Genomic DNA, 15,677 nt, shown 5'->3' with positions numbered 1-15,677 from the left:
GAGAGACTGACTGAGAGAGACTGAATGACAGCGAGTGATAGACTGACTGACAGAGAGAGAGACTGACTGATAGAGAGAGACTGACTGGCTGACAGACTGACTGTGAGAGAGAGAGAGAGAGAGAGAGAGAGAGAGAGAGAGAGAGAGAGAGAGAGAGAGAGAGAGAGAGACTGACTGACTGACAGAGAGAGTGACTGACTAAGAGAGACTGAATGACAGAGAGAGATAGACTGACTGACTGAAAGGGAGATACTGACTGACAGAGAGAGAGAGAGAGACTGTGATGGAATTGGGGTCAAAGTGTGTATGAAGCTATGCAATGCCTCTTAAGATTGCTATTGTCTAATAAAAATAAAAATGTATTATCAAAATGTGCTCTTTGTGGTTACATCTGCTTTTGAAATACTGCATTGAAGCTTTGTCCAATGTCTTAAAACGGAAACGAGAAGGAGCAGTGGATGCACTTTTATCAAAACTGAATGATGAGTGGGCCCGATGTTGTATATCATGACAGGAGTCTGCTTCAGGAAACCCACCTAAAATTGGGCAAACTTTCCCGGCCTACTCATGGCAGGGACCCTGTAATGAATGGACCACCACCTATGATAGCCTGCGGGCAGACTAAGCCCAACCTTTGACTCCACCATCCAGTGTTACTTATAACGGCTGTATTGGTGACAGTGGCATAACAATCGCCCCGCATCCCCTGCAGTATGGCGGGTCGCTGCCCTGAGAGCTCTAGACTGGCACGGAGAATGAGAGGGGGGCCCCCTCCATGTAGTTTGCAGGGGGGCCCCCTCATGTTTCGTTACGCCACTGGGATGTACACCGAACACTCCATTGTTTCAATCCTGGATGAGAGGGTATGGATCTGATATTAGTGTTCCTGAGGATCCTCAGTGGAGGATTTGTCAGGATTCCAAGTCCAAAAAGATTAAAGCAACCTTTGATGCCAGACATGCTGTTGCTCATACAATTGTTAATGTAGGGGATTGTGTGAGAGTTAGCTCTCCGCAAACAAATGGAGGTAACAAGTTCTCTATTCCACTTAAGGTTGTTAAGTTGTTTCAAAATGCAGTGAAACTAGATGATGGTAGCATTTGGAATCTCAATAGAATTGCTCCTGTATGTTGCTTTACCTCTTCTGATTCTCATACTCGACAATCTTCACCTTCACAACACGTACCTCCTCTGCGTAGGAGTTCTCGTGCTTGTTCGGTTTCTACAAAATTGCATAATCATGTCTGTAACTAAGTTTATCATTTATAATTATTTTGTTTCTGTTTGGGGGTAGGTGTGTGGTATTCCTGTATTCCTTCATGCAGTGTAACCCTTGCTTAGTGAGTTGATCTAGAATTTAGAATGTATTGGGTGCCTGGCTACAAGATTATCCTGTGAACAGTTGCTGCTGGATCACCTGTGGTTGGGACGCTTATTCTACTGTTCCTGAAATAAAGAAGTCTTTATACCGTTTACCACTGTTTTGTCGTACTTCATTACAATACCCCAACTTTAGCAACTTAATGGGGGCTGCCACTAGTCCCGGTGGGCTGGTCCTTTGGGCCAGATGTAGGTAAATGTGAAATACCGATTTCTTAATAGCGAAGTTTACCGATTCGCTATTAAGAAATCGGTATTTCCTATGTAGGTAAAGATTCGGTAAAAAATACTGAATCCTTAATATTCCTTATTACCGAATCGGTAATTGAGATTCGGTGATAAGGAATACCTACCCATTCATTTCTAAGGGCTTGGCGGCCCATAGGAAGACATTCACTATTAGCGATTCGGTATAACCGAATTGCTAATAGAGGGAGCACTTTCAAGGGTGTCAAAAGGATACCCTGTTGCACCCCTGAAATGTGCATGTGTGCACATGTGGTGCACATACATGCCCTAAGGGCATGAATGTGTGCCACATGGCACTTAACAAAAAACAAAAACGTGATTTTTTTTTTAAGGAAATCGGTAATTACCACCAACTTGAAGTTGGTGGTAATTACCGATTTCTTAAGGCTCAAAAGCACTCTTTAATGTGCTTCCTACATTGCATTTAAGGAATTAAATGCAAGAGCAATAAGGAATCGGTATTTACCGATTCCTTATTTACCGATTCCTTACCTACATTAGGAATGGCTAAAAACCGGTCAGTAACGCTGAAATTAACTGAATTTCGGCGTTACCGACAGGTATTTAGCCACCTACATCTGGCCCTTTGTTGTTTATAGATCTCTTCTTTCTGCAGTGGGTTTTAGGCCGTTGGCTGGCAGACACAGATAAAGAAACTGAAAAGAAAAAATAGGGGAAAACAGAGAGACTGATGAAAGGAAAGGCAAGAGAGAAAAAGTATGGATGGGAGACAAAAGATAGGAAGATAAAAAAGGCAAAAGAAGGAATGGTGAAATGAAGGAAAAAAAGAGAAAGGTAGTGTGGAGTGGGTATAATGAATGGCTGGAAGGGTGAAAAGATGGATGGATGGGCAATCAAGTAGATGGATGGGTGAAAAGTTGGATTGAAGAGTGTAAGGTTTGATAGAAGGAAGGGTGAAAAGACAGATGCAGAAAGGAAAACGGATGGAGCGATTAAAGGACGGATGGATGGAAACCAATATTTTGATATGTTGGAGGGTGAAAGGATGGTGGTATACATGGATGGATAGATGTTGGGGATAGGTGGTTAAGGTGGTGACGAGATGGACAGATTGATGCACTATTAGATGAAGGTGAATGGATGAATAGATTGATGTATAATTAGATGAAGGTGAATGGATGGATAGGTGGTTGATGTTGGAGGATGGAAGGGTGGATGGAAGTCTCATATAAGGAGTGTTATATTTGCTCACTTTGCATGCTCACTGCAATTAGAGCGATGTTTGAAGTGGGGTGGGGGGGCTTTTAATTTTCTCTCTGCTCCCTTGGCTGTCATTCCTCTTGTGGCCCGCCATATTGTCTTTACCCTGATGATTCTCAAATCTCACTTTTCTCTTTCCACCCTCCTAAACAAAGTCATTTTTCCAGCCTCTTCTCTACCGTCTCCTTTGTAATTTCTCTCCCAGTTCACCATGACTTGTTCCAAGTAAGATTCTAGGCTTCGCACCTTCCAGCCGAGGGCCGAGGGGTGTGCGGGGCTTAACGCACCCCGAGTATGACTGTCTTGAGTATCAAACCAAGGCACAGGGAGGCACATTCGAGCATTAGGGCACATAGCAAAATCACTATGTCACTATTCCAGAACAATTCACTATTATCAGTGCACCTTCTTCTGTCCTTATGCCCCCCCCCCCCCTCAATGTAAACATAACGTTTGACCCTCCCTCCAATGCTGCTTCCGGCGGTATAACATTCATAACCTAAGTTCATCTATGTTCCTAATGACAATACAGCTCTCCAACTTACTCCACGGCTGGCTAGTACTCCTGTCTGCTTACTCCCTCCCATTTATATCAATCTATATCTCTTCTTTCCACCTGCTCTTTAAACTTCGGCCCAGACTTTTATACTTTACACAAGTGCAATGTCAGTAAAAGTGACACAAACTAGTGCAAAGTGTTTTTTGTATTAAAGTTCTGTGCAATTAGTGACATTATTCCAGTTTTCATCTTTTGCGTGATAATTGTGATGTTTGTGCCAATTTAAGTCATCGAAGGTAAAAGACATTTTCCGTGTGTTTCAATGAAAGCAGAAGCTTCTCAGGTCTCCTTCTTTCCCTGAAAATGTAGTTATGGTCTGATTAATGGAAAAGCAGTGCAGTGTGGTGATGTATTGTATTGCTGGAGTTCAATACGGAGAACATAAAATCATAAAGCAAGCCTTGCTAGTAGTCTACATAAAACTGCTCACCATATGATTATAAAAAAAATAACTGGGTGCGTGCAAAGTTTTGGCTCGTGATATTCCAGTATTTCTGACAATACTAGATTAGCTTTCATGAGGAAATATTGCCATTTTGCGGGAAAAGAATAAGCAAATGCCTTGACAGAGGAAAAGTGGGAAACAAAGTTTACTACTAATAGGCCAATAAAAACGCTACGCTTATTTTTCCCTACATACTCTACATCAACTTCACTTACTTGTAACTAGAAGACTTCTTACGAAAGAAACAGCAAGAGATTAAATATATAATAGGATTTTGGGAGACAGTAATAGTGTCACCATGTATTATACTGAGGGCCGCTGCCAGCAGCAGGATGGACGGTGCCTTCATCGCTTGATTTGATGACGAGCCCGCGAATAACTGAAGTCCTTCTTCCCTGACGCACTTATATCCCATAGCAGCCCGTCCCGACGTTGTCCGGGTATGAAAAAAAATGTGTGTAATGTGACACGCTCATTCACGTGTGCCCCTGCTTGAGGGCCATCGGCGACCGTCTAACAATTAGAATTGTGTGAGTCTTGAATGATTGTTTCCCGCGGTAAACACCCATTATTCCGCAACTTTCTTTCCGCATACCATCACTCCGCATACTTTCATTACGAAAGTACCATTACTCCGCAATGCCATTATAACGCAGGGCATTACAATTTATATGCTTTTACCACACATACATTTACAACGAAATTCGTTGTAAATGCATGAATGGTAAAAGCATGTTTTTTTTTAATGTTTGGATAAGGTAAGTATGGGTATAGGGGTATATGTTTTGGGGTGTTTGGGTATTTTAAGGGTTCGGATATAGTTTTGTTTTACGGGGTACAGGTTTTTTTTAGGGTTTAGGGATAGGTTTGGGTTTTGGGGTACAGGGGTATTTTAGGGTTCAGGGGTAGGTTTGGGCTTTGGAGTACAGGGGTATCTTTAGGGTTCAGGGGTTGGTTTAGGTTTTGGTGTACAGGGGTATTTTAGGGTTCAGGGCTAGGTTTGGGTTTTGGGGTACAGGGGTATTTTTAGGGTTCAGGGCTATGTTTGGGTTTTGGGGTACAGGGGTATCTTTAGGGTTCAGGGGTTGGTTTAGGTTTTGGTGTACAGGGGTATTTTAGGGTTCAGGGATAGGTTTGGGTTTTGGGGTACAGGTTTTTTTAGGGTTCAGGGGTATGTTTGGTTTTTGGGGTACAGGAGTGTTTTTAGGGTTCAGGGCTAGGTTTGGGTATTGGGTACAGGGGTAGTTTTAGGGTTCAGGGCTAGGTTTGGGGTTTGGGGTACAGGGGTATTTTAGGGTTCAGTGGTAGGTTTGGGTTTTGGGGTACAGGGGTATTTTTAGGGTTCAGGGCTAGGTTTGGGTTTTGGGGTACAGGGGTATTTTTAGGGTTCAGGGCTAGGCTTGGGTTTTGGGGTACAGGGGTATTTTAGGGTTCAGGGCTAGGTTTGGGTTTTGGGGTACAGGGGTATTTTTAGGGTTCAGTGGTAGGTTTGGGTTTTGGGGTACAGGGGTATTTTAGGGTTCAGGGATGGGTTTGGGTTTTGGGGTACAGGGGTATTTTTAGGGTTCAGGGCTAGGCTTGGGTTTTGGGGTACAGGGGTATTTTAGGGTTCAGGGCTAGGTTTGGGTTTTGGGGTACAGGGGTATTTTTAGGGTTCAGGACTAGGTTTGCCAAAGAGCGTCGGTGTGGGTCATAAAAAAATAAGAACAGCGGGAAACAAATATGTGATGATATTCCGCAAACCAACATCCCGCATACCATCACGCAATTTTTATAACGCGAGACTATTACTCTGCAAAGCCATAATTTCTAAAACTTTTACATCACATATGACTTTATCACGCATGCCATTATAACGCAAATGCATGTGTGGTAAAGTCATATACATTGTAAAAGTACATTATTAAAACATTAAATATATGTTTGTATATATGTGTATATATATATATATATATATATATATATATATATATATATATATATATATATATATATATATCACAAGAACACCTCCGCTTTGCCGGGGGCCACCGGTCCTGCAGGGCGGGCTCTAGCCAGGAACGGAGATCCTGGAGAAACTGCGCTTTCAGCCACTCCAAAGAAAAGAGCCCCACAGTGTCTGATGATGCAGCAGACTTTATTCGTCGCATCCTGTGCAAATGCTCGTGTCCTTACGCGTTTCGACGTTCACAGACGTCTTGATCACAGGTGAGCACAATTATCCAGACTCAGTGGTCACGTGCCTGCTTCATATACTACAGGCCCCATAATGCATCGCCTTGGTTATTTCAGGACATGCCGAATATTGGAATCTTGCTTGAATAGCGATATTGCCAGCTACTGTCCTTGGTCGGTGCAATTTAAAATATACGTTGCTTAGTGCAGGAATTTGTTGCTTAGTGCAAAGGTTGCCGCAAGATGTTGAAATTTTGTGCTGCATCCGCACTGCTTCCAAGAAAGGCGTTGTCCTCTCTTATCTCCCTTTCTCCTACGCCTTTTGCCAAGTTGCTGCGGAAGTCCATTTGTGCTGGCAAACAGGCGTGGAGCGGTCCATGCCCCCTCAATAAACATCACAAGAACACCTCCGCTTTGCCGGGGGCCACCGGTCCTGCAGGGCGGGCTCTAGCCAGGAACGGAGATCCTGGAGAAACTGCGCTTTCAGCCACTCCAAAGAAAAGAGCCCCACAGTGTCTGATGATGCAGCAGACTTTATTCGTCGCATCCTGTGCAAATGCTCGTGTCCTTACGCGTTTCGACGTTCACAGACGTCTTGATCACAGGTGAGCACAATTATCCAGACTCAGTGGTCACGTGCCTGCTTCATATACTACAGGCCCCATAATGCATCGCCTTGGTTATTTCAGGACATGCCGAATATTGGAATCTTGCTTGAATAGCGATATTGCCAGCTACTGTCCTTGGTCGGTGCAATTTAAAATATACGTTGCTTAGTGCAGGAATTTGTTGCTTAGTGCAAAGGTTGCCGCAAGATGTTGAAATTTTGTGCTGCATCCGCACTGCTTCCAAGAAAGGCGTTGTCCTCTCTTATCTCCCTTTCTCCTACGCCTTTTGCCAAGTTGCTGCGGAAGTCCATTTGTGCTGGCAAACAGGCGTGGAGCGGTCCATGCCCCCTCAATAAACATCACAAGAACACCTCCGCTTTGCCGGGGGCCACCGGTCCTGCAGGGCGGGCTCTAGCCAGGAACGGAGATCCTGGAGAAACTGCGCTTTCAGCCACTCCAAAGAAAAGATATATATATATACACATTTTTTTAATTTAATTAAAACATTTATTCTTTTAAATTGCATAATTTATATTATTTTTATTTATTTATTATTTTATTTTATTACCTTTTACACCCTAAAAACTAATCCCACCCTGGTCCCTTTAAATACCCCTGCACCCCATAATCATGCCCACAGCGTATGTCACGGCCCCAGAGTGTCACGCCCCCCGTGTGCCCCTTGATGCGGCGCAATTGCATAATTGGTGCTTGTATGTGCGACTCACATGGCATGAAGGGCGGAACGTACCACACGCCCCAGCGTTTGTCACGCCCCCAGCACACGCCCACAGCAGAACGCAGACACGCCCACAAGGGACTACTTTGCTGGCACAGTTCTTTTACCTTTTAAATGCATCTGGTGGCCGTCTGCATAGCCTATGTCCTTCTGCTGCAACTGCCCTTTCCAACGCTGTATTGGGTGTTGGGATTGGTGCTGTGGCTACTGAGATTACCCGCCTCAAAGGTTTGGGCTCTCTCTTTATAATATTAGTATGGATTCCCCGTCAACAGGATGTGTTTGCTTTTCACCGTCAATACTATAATAAGTAATCGTTTCAGCAGATTTATTATTTGCCATGATGTCGTAATGTTCCTTAAAATAGATCTAAGGATGAGTAAAAGAAAACCTCAAACTGTGCCCTTTTCGCCTCCCATGGAATTAGGGTGACCAGATTCTCAAAACAACAAGGATTTGCAATGCAATAGGACTCTGAATAACACGAGACTTATTGCATTGGAAACAGAAGTGCGGGTGGGAGTGAAGGCATGAACAGGAGTGCGGGGGGAGGGACAGGGACCGAGAAGTCACAGACTGCTAGAGGGGGGAAGCAGGGGAGGAAAATAGTGTTCGAAGTAAAGGGGCCAGTAGCCATGGAAGGTTACAAATGACAACATGGCCATCATGAGGAGGGACTAACAAGCCTAAAACCAATCGGAAGGCAGCATTTAGGACCTAAGTCAATAAAAAAGATTGGCGGAGAGTGGGCGTTGCTTCCACGCCATACTAAATACTGCATACCTAGCAAAGTGTGCAGCGCATGCATGCTGCTGCTATAGGCATGACCTAAAAAGGATATTTACTAATCGCTCCAGAGAAGAAAGACAAGCTCTTGATGACCTTTAGTGAATATAGGACATTATGAACAAGAAAGCAAATAAAGGTCATCAATATGATTATAGAAATGAATGTTTGCACCCCGAAAGCAATGAGAGAAACTACAAAACACTAACATATGGTCTTCCTAAAGACATAAAGGTTACAATTAGCAGTCTTGTCTCTAAAGTAATGCTAGCCATGTGGATACCTGAACAGGAGGGAGTTTTCATTTTAAAACCAAATGAAAGTATGTCCTTTCTTATGCTCTCTCTAAAATACACAAGCAGACCCTGACCTCCAAAGAAGGCCAATTGTCTCAGGGTTACGCTCCATTTTGGAACCATTATCCCAAATTTGCAACTTCTCCTTTAGATCATAACTACAAAAATGCTGTCCTACTTCAATGACTCAAAAGAAGTCCTTTAATTAATGACCTCACATTTGAACCTGAGAGAAATTCTCATAACATTACATGTAGCACTCTACACAAATGATGCTAAGAAGCTCAATTGAAATATCCAAGAGAGGTAAAGCAGCAGAGCCAGATGGCATCCTTAAAAACAGTATAGAGCTTTATTAAAACAGGTGGTCACAGTACGGGTCAGTTTATTTAATTATATTCTTCAGAATAGTTCACCCACACCTGTGTCCTGGAATAAAGCAACAACCTCCCTGATTCTGAAGCCAGACACAAATTCAACAGAATGCCAGTCATATTGCCCTATTTCCCTGCTGAACTGCGACTATAAAATATTTGGCAGCATTTTTACAATGTGATTAAGCAGGGTGGTAGAAGAAGTTATACATCAGGACCAGAAGGGATTTCTGCCTGGAATACATTAGCAGGTATTAACACACTCCATGATAGGGTTCATACACCTAGCAATGGCAACAAAATCTTCATTGGCGATTATTGTCCTGAATGCAGCTAAGGCATTTGATAGAGTGAATTGGGTCTACGTAATAACAGTTCTAGAGAATGTTGACGTGGGGGATATGTTCCTTAAGGTGAGTCAACAAATCTATGGCCCTCTAAGGGCCCAGGTGCTAGTAATTGATAGTCTGTCCACTCCAGTTAAAATAGAGAGGGGCACTAGGCAGGGCTGCCCCCTTTCCCTGCTCCTTTTCAATTATATAGAACCCTGGGCTCAAAGTCTAAGAGCAAATAAAGAGATCAAGCCTTTCGTTACTGGTGAACTTTCCCCAAAAATAGCACCATATGTTGATGACCTGATTGTATACGTCAGAGGTGGCGAATGCGGTACCCCAAGTAACGTGGGCAGTGAGGCAGTTTGGGGTATTCTCTGGGTATAAGGTTAACAAGAGCAAATCTGAAAAAAATCTGGAACTCAACATGGGAGGGAATGGAGCATAAGGAAGAAATAAGGTACCCGGAGTTAGGATTGTGCCAAACCATGGGGACATTCTAAGGGCTAACCTGAAAAGAGTCAGCAATGAGGTAGACATTTTATTGAAAAATGGATGAATCTTCTGCTCTCTATTAATTGAAGGGTAAACCTGGTTAACATGTTCATCCTGTCGAAATAAACCTTCCTATTTGATAACATCCCGCTGAGTTTCAGCAGGGAAGAGCCTGGGAAGATTCAAGGGAAGATCACCTCATTCAAATGGGCAGTCAAAGCCATACGGCTGTCATGGAAAAAGCTCAGGAGGCGGCTGGGAAAGGGGGATCTGGCATTATCCAAATCCTACTCTACTGTTGGGCATTTCAGTTAAAAAACTGCAGGATGCTTCTCCTTCACCCAGAGGAAACCTCCACAGAGAGCATGTACAGGGCCATGATAGCAGGCCTACGAATAGAGGGGTTTCTATACAAGTGGTGCAATGCTACAGCAACATTCATTAAATAAGTATGGTTGTAATGCCTTAGCTCAGCTGCCGGCCTATGGTATGAGATAAGATCTTCCCGGTAATCCAATACTATAGTAAACTGTCACATATATGGGATTCCCAAGGAAACACCAGTGTGCCTGAAAGATCGCTTAACAAGACCACTTCGAGAATGTGGAATAACTAACTGGTGGCAGTTAGTGAAGGAAGAGGATTCATAAGCGTGGGACACCTGGATGAGGATCATGAGGGGACACTATCAAGATTCAATACTACCAGCTGTCTACATGGCTTGCAGAAAAGGGATGAACCTACTCAGAGACCCACAGTCTGGAGGAGGATCTGCGGGATCCTAGAACAAGGAAGAAAGAGGTGGCCTTGCGGGATCAACTCCTATTAGATGCAGCCGAAGGGAACATAAAATCAGCGCACCATGTCTGGGATGAATGCTTGCCGGATACAGACTTGGAAAAGTTTATGGCAAGTATTGATTAATTTACTTTGCACAGTAGTACAATCTGCACCTTTAAAAAGGAACCACTTGTTCATTCTTAACAGAGCCTTCTGGTCACCATGGAAGTTGGCTGGTCAGGGGGAGTAATTGGTGTGGTGGCCAAGGTGCAGATAATATACACATGTTTTGCAGCTGCCCTGTGTTGGAAGATGTTTGGTTGAGAAAGGTAAGGCAATATCAGACCCCTCAGGAATACCAGTGGAGGTAAGTCACACTACAATTTTATTTGGTTTATCATCGAAAGATGGAGAGAATTACATTAACCCAATCCAAATAGATTGTCTTTTATATCTCCTGGTAAGGACAGAAATTGTGCAATAACTTTTTTTATACATTAGATTTTAAAAAATGGCGCTGTACGATTCTTCAGGGAATCAGCAGAGATCTAGCTAACATTAAAGGATGAGTTCAATGAATAAAACTCCTATGTCCGGAATGGCAGGAGGAATCGATCGGACCTACAAGTTACATTAGGGCCGTCTAGAACAGACAGAGCATCTCGGACATTCACGATTACAAGAAGCTGCTCTTAGAGGTGAAATGAGGACAACATTTGGAAAGAAAATGATGATACCATTAGAGTAGTTTGTACTGGTCATATTAAACTCACACCGGCCTTGTGATGTTCTTGGCAGAGGTCATACTTACAAAGAATTGCTTTACATTCACAGCTTTAAAGTCAAGGCTGACATAAAGTCAGTGGTACTTTAATGGGCAGTATGTTTGTCCCAGGTCTGGCCTGCCTACATCTGCACACCTTTGAAACCTGAAAGCTTTACAACAATACCACCAGAATGCTTTGATGCAAAACCCTATCTACTAACAATAGTATACAGGGTTTTGTGCAAAAACATATTGCCACTTGAAAGCAGGCGTTAACATTAGAAATGCTTTAATTTCTTCTTTCTTTTCCATCTTTGCATGTGTGCTGCACTGTATAGAACACTTACAAAGTAGGAAAAGTTTACATTTAGTCCAAGCATAGTATGTTGTACTACTATGGTACCCTTCCAGTACAAAACCACTGCTAAACTCACACACACACCTCTGCACTATGGCGCAAAGGTGTGTGCGTGGCACTACACAGCAAAATTCTGTGCTGGCGACAGAGAGAAGGCAGGAAAGTGCCATGTCTCTGTAGATATGGCACTTTCCTCCTCTCTCCTTGTCATGCAACGGAGCGTAGCGCAGAAACTTTGGGTGCTGCGCTGCGTTGTTTGACAGGTACCTACATCGGGGCCTCGCCTAGTCTGTTTTGACCGAAAATTCCGAAGGTTCCTACGCGAAAGCCTTTGTTTGGACAGTGCCTTTGGATAACAAAGAACTACTCAGAGATGATGACCCCCCTACCCTCCTGTAAAAGGGTTAATTCATTCTGTGATAGCATAGTGTCACATATACATACAAGTATAACTGTCAGCTTTTGAGCGTGCTTATGCAGTGGTAAAGGTGGTATATGCAGAAACTGCACACATAGGTTTGTCCAATCACATGCTTACTGGGAATATCAGTCAGGGTCCAGACTCTTATCTTTACTTCAAATGAACCTTTTAGTGAAGGCCTATTTCATTGATTGCTACAAGAAAGAATGGGAGCTAGTGAGTGTGTCCACTGTGGGACCTCGGGCTCTGATGTCATCAGGAAATTCATTTTCATTTCTTATTGTGTTCACAGAACACAAACGGGGTGGAATGTTTTAAGTACCAAGTGCAAGCACCAGTGGTTCAGAACAATAATAAATACGGTAAATGTCAAAATCCATGCACAAGTGTGCCAACCATCAACCAACAAAACAAGCATTTGCAATGCAATAAGTCTCGCATTAGGAAAGTTTGAGCTATTGGTCTTGTAAATGACAATTTTTTTTATTTATGTGTTTGTTTTGAAAATAGCTAAATTAATAGCTTTGTTATTTACAATGCCAATAGTTATAACATTCGCAAATGTGACACCTATAGCATTTGTAATGTAACATGTTTGTAGTGAAGCTTGAAGGAGAGCACGAGCCTTCAATTTTAAAAGTAAACATGGCGCAAGGATTAAAGCGCGAAGGACATTTCATACTGGCAACAGATTGAAATAGTGGCAGCTTTTACCAGAAAGGTTAAATAGATGTACAGCAAGCTGTAAGGTGAAAACAAAGCTCGTAGCTGGCATTTAATTGCGCACTTTCATGCCGGTTGTCAGAGCTTTAGTACAACGCTAAAACAAAAAGGTAAGAAAAGTTTGCGTGAATAAATAAACATTTGCCCAGAATCACAGGTTGTTGACTCCCTCGTCGAGACTCGAACCCGCTCCCCCAAGATCAAGGTCGGGCGCTCGCGCCGTTAGGCCACATCTTTTTCCTTTACTTCTGTATGTCGTCAACTAGCACGCGCACAGGCGTGCAAGGAAGGTCGAAAAGCTGCCTGAAGTGGAGGTAAAGGGAAACGCGCCCCTGGCAGCGCGTGAAAGTGCGCTCCGGGCTTGTATTCAGCCCCTGGCTGTCAATAACTCACTCAGACAGCTTGGAGACGGGCGCTCAACCAATCTGGCTGTTTAACATGCAGCATTTCAAGGTGAACAAAACAGAAGCCGCAACGGAACTCATCTCTCAATCCTTCCCGCTTCCTGTCGTATTTGTATTGCTTTCTGAAATAACATCAGGAGCGTATTTAGCCAATAATGTACTTTAATTAAGTAAAAGTTACTGCATTAATATAATTAAAGTGTACGCTAAGCAGATGGCTGCACTGTCGCAGTTACTCACTCAATGGAGCTCTGAAGTACATCGGGTTTTAAAACAATGGAGACAAATTGTGCTTTCTTGAAAAGGGCAGGACACACAAGGGCCACTTTTATTAACCCCTGCGGCGCTGCCAGCTTCGCCATATTGGGTGGCAAGGGCCCCTGACTGCATGTGCCTGGGCACTGAGAGCTGAAGGCGGCCAATTCCGCCCTGGCACAGTTTCCGTGCCGCAGTAATGATTTTGTTTTTAGCAAAAACAATCACCAGACTATTTGAAGATTTTCGCTACAAAAAAAAAAGATGCAGCCAAGAAAAGGTTTTTTATAAGAGGTCTTTTTAGCATCGCTCTCCCAACTGGAGCCGCTTGTATTATTTTATTTACAATTAATTGAAATGCACGGTTATACGAGATTTATTTTTAAAGTGAGTGGGATAAAAAGCACTAAATGCATCCCAAAATTGAAAAATCCAGTTCGCGTAAGATGTTGATTCTTATTATAAATGTGCAAAGCTGGCGCATTGGCACGGGTTCTGCCCTTTTTAAAAAGAGAACGAGGGAATTGTCAAGGACGCTTCGAATAAGATCAGAACAGAGCTGGCAAACTGTGTAACATGATCCGCGCGGGCACACACCTCCCAGGACAAATTCGGACTAATTGCTTTGTGAAATCAAATAGTGCAGATGAACGCATGCGCAGTCGCAGAGCCGGTGTTCTCATTTCCTTACACACTGTCATTCTCAGATTCACTCTTGCAAGTAGTTGCATAGTCTTCACAGACGAGACATTCCGATAACAAGTGTGCACACACCGGAGATGAAATCTCTAAGATATCGCTGCACAGATGCCAGTGTCCTTGTGCACACCATACAGTGGCACAAAAGCAATGTAAAAAAATAAATACATACCGCAAATCACCGCCGTCACTCTGCCGGCCTGCGACCAGGAAGTCAGGCAGGCCGGCGCGACAACAGGAAACAGGAAGTAGGAGGGCGGGAGCCTACCCCGCCTCCCACGGAAGACCCGCGATTCGACGGAGCCGTGTTTGGAGCACCGGAGCAGGCAGGAGCCTACCCTGCACCCCGGTGCCGAAGGAGGGAAGAAGAGTCCTGCTGCCGGGCCCTGCAGCGGAGGAGAGCCGCCGCACGAAGGAAGCCGGTGAGTGGGTTGCTGAGGGGGGGGGGAAGCATGTGCGCGCGCGAGTGCGGGGGGGATCGGGGGGCGGGGAAGCATGTGCGCGCGCGAGTGCGGGGGCAGGCGGGCTTTGTATGTATGTGTGCGTGCGTGTGTGTGACTGTGGGGGAGGGGTGTGTGTGTGTGTGAGCGAGTGTCTGTGTGCCTGCGTGTGCATGCGCTCGCCTGTGTGTGCGTGTGTGCATGCAGAGGGGTGGGGGCTGCCTGCCTGCGTCTGTGTGAGCAAGGGCTGTGAGTTACTCTGCGCATGCGCGGGTACTCTGCGCATGCGCAGGTCAGACGCGCGCTCCCGCGGTGAAAACTGCGATGAAAAACGCTCGTGACAGATTGGTGTCCTCATTCCCAATAACACAGGCCGACGGGCCACAATAGGTCTGAAGCAGACACCTTCAATGCTCACGCATTGAGGGTAGGTCTGCTCGACCTAAAAACCAGGGCAATAATTGTAGATTAAATGCACATACTTCAGTAAAGTTGTTGAAATAAAATGTATTCATTCATTAGCAATAACAGAGTGCTCATAGAGAAGTGATCACAGTGCAACCAATCTGATTAAGTGACGTGTGATTCAAGTAAATCAAATGACTCCAGACTCTGCAAAATTCATAAATAATTTATGTCATTTGAGTCTAAGTGTACATCATTCGACAGTGTTTGGACCTCTATATGAATTTAAAGGCCATCATCAGGACTAGCAAGTGTTAAGAGCTCTTGGTAGAGTGGGCCACCTGATATACTCATAGGTGTTGAAGATGACATGAAATAAGGAAAATTTAGCACAGCAGATGAATGTCAATTCAAGGGGCTTGGGAGTGGCCTTAAGGGCAGAATTTAGTCAGCAATTTTTGGGGCTGAGGGGAAAGGCTGACTACACCACCTTCATTCAGTCACTGGCGGGAAAGAGGGCGCTAGACCAGTTGGGTTTCAAAACTGACCTCAAAGCTCTCCTCCTTCAAAGACACTTCCAAATGTAATGCACACCCTCTCTATTATATGAAGGAAGTGCTTCCATTATTGGAAATTCTGTTCTACATGACTATGGAAGTGCCTTCTTAATGTGTTCCTATGGTTTGAGTGTCTGCCATTTACTGTAGTATTATAGTTCGACTTGTATTGTGCACTCCTTTGTATGCACACATCACTTTCCCTCGTGT

The sequence above is a fragment of the Lissotriton vulgaris genome, chromosome 5 (assembly GCF_964263255.1).
Source record: "Lissotriton vulgaris chromosome 5, aLisVul1.2, whole genome shotgun sequence".
In the NCBI taxonomy this organism is placed as follows: domain Eukaryota; kingdom Metazoa; phylum Chordata; class Amphibia; order Caudata; family Salamandridae; genus Lissotriton; species Lissotriton vulgaris.
This window is presented reverse-complemented; position numbering follows the sequence as displayed.